The following is a 6,939-nucleotide window of genomic DNA, read 5'->3' as shown; positions in this document are numbered from 1 at the left end:
TGTAACGTGGTAACAAGATGAGAATTGAAAGCAAACTGAATGTTAAATCAAAAAGCATGAAAGAGGGAGCTCTTCTTAATATTTTAACACCAAAATCATGTCAATACACCTTACCGACTGCGAGTAAAGCCACCCACGCTTTAACTTGACAGACTGTAAATATGTCCTTACTATTTTTTCTGGTCAAAGTAATCAGAAGTCTGATTGTATTCATAAGAATTTCTAGTTACTCTAATAAGAATTTCTAGTTACTCTAACCAGAATTCTGGTTACTCTATCCAGAATTTAAATTACTCTAACCAAAAGAAAGAGTAAGCGCATATGTAACCAGAATTCTGGTTAATTTAACCAGAAATTTTTTTGAGTGTCATATGAGTAAACATTTTTTCTATTGTACCTTTGTTCTTGTTCTGTATAGTAAGAACCCCATTGGAATTTTTTGAAATAAATATGTTTTTTAATCTTGAGGACGCTTAGGGACCGTCCACAAATTACGTAAGACGTTTTTCTTTTGTTTGAACAAAGACGAGCATAAAATTGCTGTGAAGTTGAGAGGGACATAACGATATAAACAAAAGAAAAACGTCTTACGTAATTTGTGGACGATCCCTTAGGAAAAATAAGAATCTTTTAAAACAAATTCCTCACGGTACAAACACAATTTAGATATACTGAAAAACATTTCTACTACATTTAGATACTCAACATTTATTTTAACGTATACAAAATCACACTATGTCACTTAAAGGTATTTTCTTGTAATTAGACGTCATTAAAAATTATTGTAATATTAACCTTCTTCATATATTATTGTCGCAATATATTTAAATTACATTTTTGAAAACGTATATAATACGTTTAATTGATAAATAGTCGAAAAAATTAATATAATTAGTATTACAATTGTCCGAAATTTGACACCAAACTTTTTCAACGGATATCCACGTCTTAAAACCCCCTGAATCCGAAAATCCAATTTTGGCAATGGAATCTGTCTGTATGTAACGACAACTCTCGAAAAAATGAAAGAATCAAATTCAGCTTTGGCGCACTTTCTTTAGAGCCTAAAAGAAAGGGTGAGTTTTCTTTAACCAGCCATTTTGGATAAAAATTCAAAAAATTAGAGCATTTTCAAAATTCTTGACGTTGATTTTGCAAAACCCTACATGATTATCATAACAAATTTTTGGATTTTCTTGAAAAATCAAAATTTTGATCACACAAAAAATAATGAAAAATTCGATTTTGTGGTCAAATTATTCAAGATACGATAAAAGATGAATTAAGAACTCAAGAAAGATCTACAAATTTGTCAATAATCACTACTTAATAGAATGCGTAATTATTGTTTTACTCGTGAAAATTAACATTAAAAATAAGAAAAATCAAATCTTTGGAACAAACAACACTCGTTACATTTGTCGTTATAATATTAAATTAAGATAGGCACTATTTATTGGAGTTTGGTTACAAGTTTCTTCGTTCGTTTGTTATTATAAAAGTGAGGTTAAGAAATACTTTTTTTAAAGAAATATTATTGTTTGATAATCAAGTAAGATAAAAGAAGTGTGCTGCCTTCTCCTGGACATGCAATGCATTTTAGTTTTTAAATATAAAACTAAGTACCATATCACGACTAGTACATCGACACTGTCATTCCATCGACCCAATATTATTTTTCAATATGACTCGTCATTTTGTTTTTATTTATCAAAAGTGGTATGCAGAAAAACGAAAATCAGAATTTTGAGCCAACAAGCGACGGAAAATATGGGAAAAAGTTGTTGGATGATTTTCAGCGTTTAAAAATTCCTAGTACATTTGTTTATACCATGTTTTGAGATAACTACTCTTTTTTAAATCATTTATCGCAGTTGGTATGAAAAAACCAAAAATTCCAAGATTATGCCAAAAGACGCGACATATAAAAAAAAAACTTAAAAAAAGACTTGTAGCATATTTTTTTTATTCATAAAAAATCATATGAAAACAAAAATATATCTTTAGCATAACAACGCGAGCTACAGAGCTTTGAGCAACTTAATCTTTAACTATACATAATTAGGTAAAAAAATCAGAATATGAAGACGCATAATACTGGGATTTGAAAGAGATTTTAGATATAGTTTCTACCAATCATTGCAAGTTTAAAGAATAAATATCCGATCACATTCCAAAAAAGGATCAAGTTGTTACCATAAAGAGGCCATCCATATACCACGTGGAAAATTTTTCACCACCTTCTGACCCCCATCCCTCCCCCTTAATGGACAGCCATGGAATTTGGACGAACACCCCCCCCCCCCGTACTTTGTTCACATGGACATATTTTATGAAAATTCAAAATATAGATATTATTAGTCTTCAAAATCATGAATTCCAAAAGAAGCGACGAATTGGCTAAAAAAATTCAGATTAGCTTGGGAACGTGAGCTTAAACATGATTTGAATTTCAAAGAAAAAGTTATTAAAAAATTAGAATAAAAATAAAAATGAAAATTATATTATGCGCGGGCACAATATAAAAGTCCGAGTATACCTAGACTATACCATGTCTCATTTCAGTAAATTTTCCACAGATTTAGGGAAATGTGTGTCCACGTGGATTCTAGAGCGACCCCCACCCGGCCCCCTCGTGGACAGTCGTGGAATTTTGCCATACCCCCCTCCCCCCTAAAGCGTCCACGTGGTATATGGATGGCCCCAGAAGAGTTTGGTCACCCTACTTTGTTTGTTGAAACTAAAAAATTTGGTCAGGTGAAATAAACCTTTAGTTATATTTTCAAACACAGGACTTAATTTGTTAAATTCGAAGAAATAAATTATTTGAGCATTTTTATTTGATTCAACCAAATAAATGCATTGAACAGAATATATAATTTATTAGGAAATGCTTTGGATAAAGTAACGAGATAACTTGGTTGATTTAACCAAACACTTCCATTAACTACACTAAACATACCGAAAGCCAGTTTGGGCGACGAAAAGTGTCGGAAAGATCGAGCGTCATGTCGTGAATTTATGAAAAAAATGTCCGCTACGAACACCTGGACACTCACTGTGTCAAATTTGTGGCAAAACTGGGGTCTGCAACAATACGCAGGACATTTTTAATGTTAGTACAACTTTTTAGTTCGCAGATTACAGTTTAATTCACCGGTACAGACAATCTAACCTCGAAATTCATAATGACGATCATTGATGAAAGAATCCCAAACAAGTGTATGTAGAAAAAGCCCTTCTGTCTTTGGCGAAAGTTTGGTTTTCTGATTCTGCAAGTGATTCTTATTAAAAGTTTTAATTAATGAAAAAGGCTCTTTCTATACATTTTGTACCACCGCTGATACGAAGATTGTTGATCCAACCAAAATATTTGGTTGGATCAACCAACATATTTGATTGGGTTAAAACATATATTTGGTTGAATCAACCAAAATATTTACTATAATCAACCAAACTTTATGAACAAAAAAGTTTGGTTGAAGCAACCAAACATTTGATTGACCATATAGCAATGTGTTTATTTGTTTGATCCAACTTAACTTTTTTCTGAGTTTACGGAACATGAGATATAATAGACGCGCGTCCTAGGCGCTCTCAAACTTACGAAAGATTAAAACTTTAGGAAGTGCTTTTAAATGCGAAAAGAAAGCTTTTATCGACGAGGATTCATTGACTTTTTACTGTATGTGGAGGTTCATTTGATTTATTACCATTTGAAGGTTCCAAATGTAGGATGGAGGAATTAATTTTGACACTCGCGCTCACAATATAAATGTATTATACCTATTAAAATTAATTGTTTAATGTTTTCAATTATAAATTAATGATTACATGTTCATTTAGTTAAATATGGAAAAATTGCACGTCAAATATAATGAATACGCAGACAAAGAAAGGGGCCTATTTCCAGAATACAATGAAATTGATTAAGTTCTGAAATTTATGCGTATATAACAATTTACTTACTGACAAATGTATAAAAATCAATTTTTCTAACGGGAAAGCAATACAAAATTTTAGACTCGAATTTAAATAATTCCTTTGACAAAAGTTTAATTTCCTTCTGAATTAATTTTGGAGCAACAATTTTGAAACCACCCTGTGATATGCATACGGGATTTCCACAGAACTGAATGAAACATAAGTTTAAAATTTACAATTTAATATCACACTAAATCCTAAAGTATAGTATCATTTGTCTTGGATCCAAGGGTTCTTATTAAGGAAAACAGTTGCGTCATCGACTTTGCCCTATCTTTCTCTATGTCCTTCGATGGTCTTACATTAGCTATATTCCGCTTGGCAAAATAAATCTGGACTTTGAACTTTTTCCGACTGTTTCAACTCACTCACATGTACGGAATTCCGAATAAATTAACAGAACCGTCGAGAAAAACGTTTAGCGTCACGTTGACACGTGCGAATCTCGAGATAGCTTGAAGCTTTATAAAGTATACTTTTGTATACTTTTATATAAATTGTATATCTTTCTATACATCTTGTATTAAAATGAAACATAATTAAATAAATAAATAAATAAATATTGTATTGCCCTTTGGGAACTTCATTTTTGGAAAAGAGACCAGTTTAATTTCTTAAGTTATCAAATTTACGTATAAGATACGTGTATAAGATTTCTTTTCGTCGACGTGAACTTTTTATAGGAGATTTGGCAACGAATGGAATTGCAAACACAATAATACTTCACCACGAGCTGATACAGTCAGAAAACATATAATATTACTATTTACTCGTGCAGAACTTATTGAATCATTTTCTAAATACCGGTTTTGCTATAAACATCGATGTCCTTAGTGAGAGACGGATTAATAAAAAAAAAGAGAATTTCCGAGTGGGAGTATGGATTGCATAACATTTTCATTGCACGTATCGTTAGGCGTTCTTCCTGACGTCACAGCGTAAAGGAAATGCGCAAGAAAATAATAACATAACCTTTGATTCATCCTGTGATTCCCACAACCATTGAGAAATATTGCGTTTATATCAAAACATGAGACATATGTAATTGGTTTGAGATTAGATTTTAACATCCAAACTAGAATAATTTCCGAATTTTTTCCTCAAAAAAGAAGATTAAAGGGTTATTTTCTTTATTATTAAAAACTTTTTATATCATAAGGGTATCTCGTGATAATCCTTATCAATTTATCCTTTTTGGTTAACAATTATTTTATAGAACATCTAATTACTTCTTTGAAAGTTTAATTGTTTGTTTGCGAGATACCTAGAACATTTTTGTTTGTAATTTGCTTGAAATTAAGTCTGCTTTAACTTATAATCTGACCTTTTTTGTGTACAGTGCATAGAAAATATGCTATTTTACACAAACTTAAACAAATTTGTTCAACAAATTTTCAACAAATTTTTTGGAAAAACATAAATTCTGAAGATTATATCGCCTAAACTATATGAGATATTACTAGTCGGGAGATCGCGACAATTCTATGGACATCGTTTTAGTACTCACGAAAATTTCATATTATTTTCTTTTTATAGTGAACAGTTCAATCAAAACAGGGCCCGAAACACCGTCGTTTTAGTTGGCCACTGGGACATATTTTTTTCAGGTCAAATTTAAATTTTTTAATAACATATCCCATTAGGAAATTTTATTGTAGTTATTTTTAGTCCTATAAATGACTTTATTAGTTTTCGAAATAATCAAGAATTTGTTATTTTTTTCTGCAATCGCGAAATACGAATTTTTTGTGTTCAATTGGCCATAAGTTCTACAATAATCGGAATTTTGTAACAAAAATTTTAAAAAATATGCACAATCATATAACGAAACTGAAGGTATTTATAAAATTTCAAAGAATTGTCACGAACGAATTTTCAGAAAATTAAAATTAACGGTCTTCTAAGCTTTTGTTAGGATTCAAGGAAGTTTTTTTGGCAAATATCAGGTAATTATGTTTTATAGTTTTAAAGTCACAATTGATTTAAGATCTGAGCGCTGTCCCGTACGGCCGCGTGCTAGCTCGTCCTGCAATATCAACGTCTACATAACAGCGGGCGATTGGAAGGTCAAGTCAGCCACTAAAACGCGTACTGGACAGCGCTGAGGTCTTAAATCAATTGTGACTTTAAAACTATAAAAGATAATTGTCTGATATCTTCCAAAAAACTTACTTCAATTCTAAAAAAAGTTTAGGTGACCGTTAATTTTAATTTTCTGAAAATTCGTTCGACTCCCAAACCGTTTGAAACTTTGAATATTTAATTTACACCATGAAAAGAATAAAAATCGTTATTAATTTTTAGTGACAACTCTTTGAAATTCTATAAATACCGTCAGTTTCATTATACGGTGATGCATATTTTCTGAAAATTTTATTACAAAATTCCTATTATTGTTGAACTTATGACGAGTTGAACACAAAAAATTCGTATTTTGCGATTCCAGAAAAAGGTAAAATTTTCTTGATTATTTCCAAAACTAATAAAGTCATCAAAATTATTTCCGATTGGGATATGTTATTAAAAAATTAAAATTTGAACTGAGAAAAAATATGTCCTAGGGGCCAAATAAAACGACGGCGTTTCGGGCGTATCCCCTTTTGATCGCCAAGTGGTTCAATTTATCGTGAAACTGGTAAATTCTGTTGATTTATTTTCAGGGGAATGACCGACTAAAAAATGACTACTATTTAGTTAAAATAAGTTGAACTCGCTAACTAACTTTTATTGCTTTTTTTTATTAAAGAAGTACATGAAGACAATTGTAGAGGAGATAAAGCGAATAATCAAGTAGTCATGAAAAATAGGAAGTGTTGTATTATGAATCAACACGTACTAATAATTAGGCAAATACATAGGGAATTCTGTCTTTTTCTCGACATTTTAAAATTAAAAGATGACGTCTGACAGTGGAAACTGGAATAGAGGACTAAAGTGGACTTTGTCTTTGACGTG

The sequence above is a fragment of the Belonocnema kinseyi genome, chromosome 3 (genome assembly GCF_010883055.1).
Source record: "Belonocnema kinseyi isolate 2016_QV_RU_SX_M_011 chromosome 3, B_treatae_v1, whole genome shotgun sequence".
NCBI lineage: Eukaryota > Metazoa > Arthropoda > Insecta > Hymenoptera > Cynipidae > Belonocnema > Belonocnema kinseyi.
Note: the sequence above shows the minus strand (reverse complement) of the source record.